The sequence below is a fragment of the Anastrepha ludens genome, chromosome 2, assembly GCF_028408465.1.
Source record: "Anastrepha ludens isolate Willacy chromosome 2, idAnaLude1.1, whole genome shotgun sequence".
In the NCBI taxonomy this organism is placed as follows: Eukaryota; Metazoa; Arthropoda; class Insecta; order Diptera; family Tephritidae; genus Anastrepha; species Anastrepha ludens.
In genome coordinates this window covers 42721083-42730943 of record NC_071498.1, presented here as the reverse complement: position 1 = coordinate 42730943, position 9861 = coordinate 42721083, and the positions used below count along the sequence as shown (strand labels likewise).

General features: G+C 32.8%; 1 long non-coding RNA gene across 2 annotated transcripts; it reads left to right on the top strand.

Moving 5' to 3' along the window:
* The first annotated feature begins 271 nt into the window (after positions 1-271).
* LOC128857365 (uncharacterized) lies at positions 272-5316 on the top strand. Of its 2 annotated transcripts, XR_008453934.1 has the most exons (5): positions 272-628; positions 736-797; positions 4546-4635; positions 4700-4789; positions 4948-5316. It is a non-coding gene; the product is annotated as an uncharacterized LOC128857365 (long non-coding RNA). The 2 variants fall into 2 exon arrangements; XR_008453933.1 differs by having other exon boundaries at positions 272-797.
* Positions 5317-9861: the final 4545 nt, after the last annotated feature.

The window sequence follows — 9861 nt, the reverse complement described above, 5'->3', positions numbered from 1 at the left end:
CGACCATTGAACAATCTTCCGGCTAATCAGTGTATTATAATTAGCATACGTATTACAAATTATATTATATTTCCAGTTTGAAACCACGCGACACTATTCATATGCCTCAGAGAGTCCAAAGTTCTTGTTTATGCGAGGCTAGACACTTATTTCAATACGGAGAAAAGCAAAAATTTAATATGCAGATGCAAAAGTTGTTAGCAGTGAGTAGCGGAAATCTGCTTAAAAGTGCATTGAAGCTGAAACATTTTTTGTAGTTGATTTTATACGGAGTACGCACACAGAGGCACTCAACTGATTCAATTGATGAAAAAAGGACACAAGTATTTAGTATAAGCAAGTAATAATAAATAACTTTATGAACAAATGCGCTGAATATTTCGAAGTAAAGCTGCTGATAAGAAGAAGAAGAAGAGAAAGAAGAAGCAAAGCAAATAAGTAGGTACTGTCGAATACCAAAAATAAACACCAGCTGAATGAGCCGTAATCCATGCCATAAGGCACCGCGGTCAATGAGCAATACCCAATACCCAGTCAACCCTGCCAGTGGCGGTACAGGCAACCAAATCAATTACTCAGCCAAATCCATCAGCTCAACGGTGGCAATATCGTACGTTTGTCGTCAATGGTAAACACGAGCACTTTTTTTCCTCACTAAAATTTTTGTTATTTGTGTTTTTGTTCCCTCTTTTTGTGTACGCAAAAACTTATCCGTCCGTTGCGATGACGAACAAGCCGTTGGGTTGGCGTACTTCTGTATTTATTTAAACGTCAAATTTATGCTGTTCTCATTGCTGGTGAGTTTTGTTGTTAAAATAATTGTTTTTAGCCTCACATACATACATACATATATACAAGTGTATATGTTTACACACAGTTTAATAAATTTGGGACAGTTTCGAAGAATAAAATTTATACGTGCAAATATATATACATATGTATATATTTTTTAGTAATAATATAAAATAAATAAATAAAGCCCAATTGCAAACCTGTCTCAGCTGGCTGCTCAATCCAATTGTTCAAGGCATTTGCTGATAGTTTCAGACTCTATTTCACGAATGGCTTGGAGATTCAAGGCACCTACTGCCATCTGATTGAGCATACATTTAACGAACTTAGTGGATGGATTATTAGAGAGTTAAGTGGCGAAATTTGCCACCCAATTGAAGCCAGAGATCGGCGAATTCCATATCTTTAACTTCTGTACTCGAAAAATTAAAACTTCAGGGTGGCCCGTCTAAAGTTTGGAATTTGGGCTATCGATATTTTTTACTTTCACAGCTAATATTATCAGAAATTTAATTTATAACTAAGTAATAAAAGTATTCGAATGCCTAGGACAATATTATTCTTAAACATCTTGAATTTGCCTGCATTATCCGCAGCATATCGGGCTTTTATCACAGTGCTCTTGAAGTAGCAGCATTTTAGAGTTATCCCATAATATCTCTCAATTCCAAATTTTCAAACACGAAAATTCTGCCTGATTATATTTTTGAGACAGAGAGATTGGTGGTGGTTTGGGGGAAAAAAATTTAGTATAATGTAACATGTTTTGGGAAAAAAGGTTGTAAGGGGTGAATAGAGGGATATTTCGCTATCTTAAAACTGAACACCGCACCCTCAGGAGGTTTATAGTTTTTAAGTAATTCATTTTTAAGCTCTGTAATTTAGCGAAAAGTTGGTGTTGCCAGACACCTGAAATAAGAACAAAGTTCGCATGCAGAGACGTTCAGTGGAAGGTTGTTTGTAAATCTGCAGTAGTTTTTTGGTTTAGTTTGGAATTGAGAAACATTTTTAAAAATATCAACATATAAAATTGAATCTTACAGTAGCTTCGACTAGAAGTGTTTTTGCGAATTTGTACATTTTTTGCTTAGGCCCTCGGCCGCACTTCAAAAAAATAACCCTTATCAGTCCAACTCCGGCTACTCAATCCGCAGTATTTTTGCGTAGAAATCCTTTCCGCGTTGAAACCATTGAGGCCAAAATTAAAACGTCATATGCGTGTGTGTAGTAAGAAGGCACAAAACCCCCATCCCCATCACCAACATTTAACTGAAATATTTCATTTTTATTTTCATTTGCAAGCCTCCGGCAAGACTACACTATTGTCAATTCCAATGATTTCTTATTCGCGTTTAAGATTAAAAAGTTATGATATGGGTAAATGCATTTCAATTTAATTTTCATCGAAATATTTCGAATACAAGTAAAAAAATAAGAAAAAACACATGTGAGTCTATATTTAATGAAAGAATAAAAAAGAATGTAGAAAAATATATATTATAATGTGCCAAAGTCCCCGAGGGCACTTTGAAGACAAATAATTACCAATAATTAGAATTATTTCCGGAATAATTGAGAGTTATAAAGGTTGTTCCTAACCACTCCCTAACTAACATTATAGCAAATCCGATCCAGTTCAACATATTGAATTACTTATATTAACTTTAAATGCGTCAAAGTAGTCCAAACATATTGATGGAACCAGCAGATTAATTATTTCAGAGCTGTATGATGAAATGTGCCACCAGGCTGAAACCAAAGATCGCCGAAGTCGATATCTTTCAGTTCTATACTCAAAAAATTAATAATACAGGGTGACCCTTCTAAATTTTTAAATTTGATATATACATTTTTTGGGCTTTTATAACTAAAATTATATCCTTGACGTGCCAGAAAATTTCTTTTTTGGTAAGATCGTTACGGAATGTGTCGTTTTTTGCTTAAAGCAAGTAGAAAATATTAAATACTTTCGAAAATTTTCAAACATCGAGTAATCAGCTGAAACGCTGATATAAGTTTGAGTTTGACTACTTCAAACTATTCTTTTATTCTAAATGTGACGATAACCATTCAGTGAGTATTCAAGAGTTGAAAGATGAAACTAGAGTTGCTTTTGGTGAGATAAGTGCCGGAAGTCAAGGAAATGAAGTGAAAAATTTAGTTGATAAAATGAAGCATTGGTGGTTATTTAAGAAGAATTATGTTCCATATTTAATGGCAAGTGTTTTTTAGAAAATTATCAATGCATCTTTTATGTAATTGAAGCCAATTTCCTCTTACCAATTTCTCGTTGCCATTGAATTTAGAAGTGAATGCAACTATCAAAAACTTTCTCCACCAAAAAAGTTCAAAATCTAAGCACGGTTTTATCGTGGAAAGGGGAAAGCTCACTTCCGTATCAAATATACATTTTTAAGTTTAGTACGTTGGAGGAATATTGGGCGTGTATGTTAGCTATTAGAAACCATTGCTGTGAAGCTGGCGCCCTTGAAATGAGGTTAAAATTAAAAAAAAAAAAATGTTAAATTGTTTCTAAAAAATGCGCTCCGCAATGTATCTAATAGAGATAGAATACAATACATATTTGGCCATTCGGAGCAAGACTATGAAAGTAACTTTGGCAGCTACTTAATAGGGGACTGGACAGCACAATTATGCCCGCTCATTTCACACTTATTCGTACGCTCTTCCAGTCAGTCATTCTTCAGATGGTAACGAGCATTACCTTTTTTCTTAAGTGACCGACACAATATCAGTTTTTGCAAACCTCTGTTCTAAATAAACTGCTGTCACCTAATCGAACTTATTACGTCAGAAAATCAGCTTATTCCTTCAAATTCGCTCACAGCGAACGAGTGAAGCTCAGCACTGAATACAATTTAATAAGAATGAAATTAATATGGCCACTGAAAGAAATTTTATCGGCGAATATATAGTAACTCCAACATCTTTGAACTCTTTTAGATTATGTATTTAAATGTAAAACAAATCTTGTCTTTTATAATACATTCAAAAAGTTTTGAAATGCCTGACAATTTTCGACAGCATTATTTTTACGCTCGCTTTCGGGAACGGTGTGGTGGTAGTATAATGCTAATCATTCAGAAAAATACCAGGGAATAGGGATTTATTAGAGGTGATTCCAGGAGGAATTGCTAACGCCGGACAGTTTTGAGCAAGATAATCGTGAGTCCATTAACATCTATTTGCGACGAAGGTTTACGAGAAAACATATCGATATGGTGATGTTTTCAGGTGAAATATGCAACCTGCCAAAATTAAGAGCTCAAGAAGTTTTAGAAGAAAAGTCTGAGGGTGTCCCAGTGTCGGAAATACCTGTATTAGTGACACAACGTAGTAGGTATACTAAAATACGACTTTTCCGAGCTTACAAATTTCCAAATCGACTTCGCATTAGATTTAATATTCCGCATAGTGCGTCGTATATAAATTTTGTAAATAAGGTTATCTAAATAACTATAATCTCACTTAAAGTGCTGCTTACATATGTATGTATATAAATAAACTGAATAATTTCTAGTTGCTTTAAGTTCTGACAGCCAGTGCTTATGGCTCTAGTTTTAGGGTCATAGAGCATCCTTTAAAGAAAAAAAAATCCTTTTTTTTTTGAAATTTCTGAAGTTGAAAGTGTGGCGTGAGCATATTCATTGTACAGCCCTATAAAATAAGATGTATTCTTCATTGCACATTTTCGGTAATTTACAATTTTTTGTTTATTATATTAATTTTTAGCATACATTATATTTTTGGGAATTTTTTCAACGTTCTATCCAAAGTACTTTTTTTGAATACTGAATGGGACTCTCGGTATTATAAAATCAGGTAATCTCAGTCATTGTATATTTTGGCAACAAACTGATGATTGATATCTGTCCTATACCAATAGATTGGTACAATGACCCGCACAAACTCCTGAGGAACCGGTTCTACCTACGCTGTTATCAAAATAGTCCGATTTACCGCTGGCTGCGCACTGGTGTGTATTCATCGCTTCATTCTGTTATTTTGTTATATGTTTTGTATTATTTTGTTAAAATGTATTTATAATTGTTATTTATCTTTGCTTTGTGTGCCAAAAGCAATGCGTCAAACGACTTGTATTAGCGTTTAATTTCTTTTACTTTGCACATTTAGGTGTAGGTACTTAAAACACAGCTCAGCGCAAGTTCAGCTCATTTCAGCTCAGCACAGCACAGCTTAGTACAAGTGAGCCACAACGTTGCTACTCGCTGCGCCAAGCTTTGACGTCAGGGAGGCGTTAGGCAGTCGGTTAGTCAGACAGGCGGTAGTACCTGGCTGAGGGTTTCTGCGACATCGTCAGATACCGGTTTTTGACGTTGGCTTATCGTTTCGGTGGGCCGTAAAAGTCGATGAGGCGTTTCCAACATAATTTGTGCGCGCAAATTCAATATTTGCTCGGGTTTTTAGCGGTTTTTTTGTTCGTTTAAAATAAATAAGTAACTTCTTATTTAAAAATAAATATTATATAAATACAATTAAAGCATGAGCATGAAAACGAAATCGGTTCTAAAATTAATTTAACCCACATTCATGTGCAGGCTTTTGGCTGCTAAAGAATAGGAACAAATACAATAGAATTTCTTATGCAACGTGCAGTAGGTTTGTGCGTTAAGCGCAAAGAAATATTTTAGATAGAAGAGACAGGCCTTGTGAATGGAATTTTTTTTATTTTATTTTAATTAACTTATTAACTTAATTAGAATTTGCAGTTAGAATTTGACAACAATAGCAGCAATGACCTGAAGCTGTTTGTATGGTAAAAGTATATGTATGTATATAAATTTCTCACACTTTCCAGTTCCATTAAGGTATAGCTAAAAAATTAAAGGTGTTTTAACAATTTTAATAAAAAAAAATGTATCCGGTGTTGCCACCTATTTGAAGTACAAAAAATAGTTCAGTAAAAAAGTGTATTACGGCATGTGTATTAAGCAAACATTAAAAAAATCATTATAAGAAATGTTTTTCCGATAACGTTGCCACCTGGAAAAAACACAAATTTGACTTCATTTGTTGAATGTAAATTTCAACAATTTGGGAGCGCTTGCGTGGCATGTACTGTTCCAAGGTAAAAATCTGCCATGCCGCTGATGTATGTCACTATATGTACACTTACAAGCAAAATAATAGAATCGCGACATTTTAGTAGTTTTGAAAACCTTTTTTATTGTCTTTTTTTTGTTATAAAAATCACATAAGTCAAGGTTTCAAACTTTGTTGAAGAAAATTAAAAAAAAAATTCATCAAATTTTCGTGAAAATTTCATGCCTTTAACCCCTTGGCTACATTTGACGTCTGCGATACGTCATGCCCTTGTTTGCCTTAGGAGCGGATGCCGTGTTTTTATTAATTTATTTTTGTTTTGCAATTCTAATTACCTGAAATCATCTTAATACTGCATTGGTAACTAGTAATCTAGAATTAAACGAATTATTTTGCAAGTGCCAATATTTTCTCTAATAAATCCCTAAATTTGGGTATGCAGTTTTATAGTCCATCCTATTTGTTATATTACAGCGCTAATTTGAAGTGGCTTAAGACGTCGTTGCTGCGCATTTTCTCAATATAAAATAAAATGTTTGTGCACTCTATGGAAGAAAATGCATAGTACCGTTAAGAAAAAAAACGAATTAAACTTAACTCTATTTTCTGGCCACTTCAAACTTGCTCTTTATTATCTTAAAATTACATACGCGAAATTTAATTTATCCAAAAGTTTCATCCAAAAGTTTTAAAGTTTGACGAACATTTTACGAATTTTTATAAATTTTGTACAAAGTTTGAAATTCTGATTTCTATGGTATTTTTTGTAGCATAAGCTACGATTTTATAAACAAATAACAAGAATTAAAACAAAATAAAAGCAGCCAAATCTATGTAAAATATTCCAATCTATTATTTTATTCTTAGGTGTATATTAGAATGACAAAAAATAAAAGCAAAACAAAAAAAAAATGGCTAAAAAATCATACACCTATTTTTTATTTTTATTTTTTATTTTATTTAACATTGAACATAAGTGGAAAAAGTAATAATTTAGACAATTTTTTATATACACCCCGAAAAAATTACATTCCAGGTAAGATAAAAAAAGTTATTAAGCTTCCACAATAAGTTGCTTAAACAATTTAAGGGGACAGATACCTGTAAAATTTCGAAAAAAAAATTATTTTTCAAAAAATGTTAATATAATCCTTTAAGAATACGTCAAACAAATTTTGGGAACGTAAATTTAAGTATTTCTTATATTACAGATCGTCAACCGTGCCGACTCTATTCTTTGCGTTCGAGCGCTGGGAGAGGTATAGTTACGTTGTATTAAAACTTTCGACGCGTTTTTGTCAAAACTAAATTTTTCGAATAGGCGTACGCGATAACTCGAAAGGTTATTGACCGATCTCCCTGAAATTTTGCAAACATCTTTTTTATGATATTACTGAAATGAAATCTATGTGAATTTACAATTTTGAAAACTTCTTTTTTAAATAATTTTTTCGAAGCAAAAATAGTAGGAAAATCCGCCCCAAAATTCATTTTTTTAAGCATTTTATTCCGCGAATTTTTTTCCATTTTTGTTTAATTCATATAGAAATTATGACATTAATAAGCAAAAAAAATATTGGGTTTTTGTAACACGATGCTACAATGCCCGCCGATTGAGAAGCCCCGCTGCGACCTTCCTGAAAGGATTGCGGGTACATCCGCAATTTTAATTGATTGAAATAAAAAATAAAAAAAATGTTATATTATTTAATGTGTAAATAAACTGTATGCCAATTAAAAAAATTATATTGACTTTTCTAAAATAAGAAATAAAAAAAGGTTATATTATTTAATGTATAAATAAACTGTATGCCAATTAAAAAAAAATATATTGACTTTTCCATTTTAAAAAATTTTAACGAAAATCAGGGAAACTATGGCCGTTTACAGGTGTCTGTCCCCTTAAGAAACACCTAAAAGCAACATATTAATATATTATTTTGTTAGGCCAAAATTTTACTATTATATTATTATTATTATTATTATTATTATTATTATTCCATACTGCTTTAGGAGCTTAAGGATTCAACCAAAGTTTTCCAAACGTTTCTATTTCTAGACAAAATCTTAGTTCAGTAAACGATTTTCCAGTTTCATTGCGGATAGTACTTTGCCGAGTCATCAATGGTCTGCCTCTTCTTCTCGTTCCTTGCGGGTTTCAAGTCAAGGCGGCATGCGGTATTTCCTCATAAAACTTTCACAGAGTATGCCCTATCCACCCATATTTTCTTATTTATATTTCACTGGTGATGCTATTTTGGTGTGTAATTCTCCAGAGCTCCGCGTTGATTATAACTCTTGGCCACCATATCTTAAGTATATTATTATAATATTACTTTTTTATTATGTTTCAGGCCAAAACAAGATTATTGTTGTTGTTTTTATTTATTTATTTATTTTGTGATTCAATTCTAGTACACCAAGCGGAAGCTTTATTACTAGTGCTAGTCAAATTACAATTTTCAAAAGAAAATTTAAATAGGTTTTAATTCATAAAATTTTTTGACATTTTATTTATTTCAAGAAGTTTTCGAGGATCATATAAAATATAGATAATTAAAATTATATATGGTACATAATTTTTAATAAAGTGTAAGGCATCATTTTTTGGCATTTCAACAGTATTACATCAGTAGACTTGAAAGCATTAAACAAAAATTTTTCGTTTCGCATGTAGGTCTTTAAACTTCGTTGATCCGGTTCCTTCATACAAGGCAAGGTGTGCATTATTAAATTTAAAATCGTTTCAAAACAGATGAAGTATACTTTCTCTCAGCTCTGTTTTCGATATTCTATTATAAATGACTCGCCTTTATTCTTAGAGCGAATTTATTTGCACGTACCTCAAAAAAATCTTCGGAGTAGTGATTTACTCTTCCTAGAGCGCCTTAGAACTGTTCATTTAAAGTTATTTGGCTTTTGATTTATAGACATCTTATATAATTTCAAATTATCACACATTTTCACATTTCATTATCACATAATTGCACTCAAATAATTACAAAATATGTACATATATTTGTAACCAATACTGTTAGTTTTATTTAGTCTGCAAGAAACCTTGAATTTTTAAATTTTCTAAATCAATAAATGAATATGATTAAAAGAAAATAATATAAGTAAATTAGAACGACCTGTAAAGATTTTAAGCCAAATTTTGGTAAAAGTGAATTTTTCCACTGGGAATTCCTTGGCAATTTCTAAGCGTTGGTGGGAGAGTTAAATGTTAAATAAAAATAATAATAAAAAAGTAAGTTAATATCTGATTCAGCTAAATATCTAGGAGTTATTCTAGATAGGAAGTTGAGTTGGAAATTGAACATCGAAAACAGATGTAAAAAAGCTTTCATAGCTCTCTATACTTGTAAGAAAGCTATAGGCAAAACCTGGGGTTTTTCACCTCGGATCATTTATTGGATATATACCTCGATCATCAAATCGATACTCTTCTACGGTGTGGTTGTATGGTGGACAGCACTCGAAAAACGGTGTAGAGTAGCCACAATTGATCGAGCTCAAATAACAGCCTGCCTCCTGATAACAGGATGCTTAAGTACAACACCTACTAAGGCTCTAAACACGTTGCTTCACTTGTTCCCTATCGATCTGGCTGGCAAAGCGATTGCAGCGAAAGCAGCGACACGCATGAATGCTATATCGAAATGGAATAAGTATCTCGGCCATTCGGCCATACTGAACAGGAACACTGTTATCTCTTCCGACATAGACTATCATGTAAGTCTTCCATCACCACCCTTGCTATTCTCCTGTTCACTCTCAACTAGGGAAGAATGGAAGACAAATCTAACCGAAATCGATGGCCCTCTGATTATATATACATATGGTTCAAAACAAGACGGCAAAGTGGGATTTGGAATCTTTTCCAATTCCCCTCACATCAATCTATCATTTTGATTACCCGACTACTGTAGCGTATTCCAAGCGGAAGTATGCGCTATCTGGTATGCTGCGAAAACTCTCTTA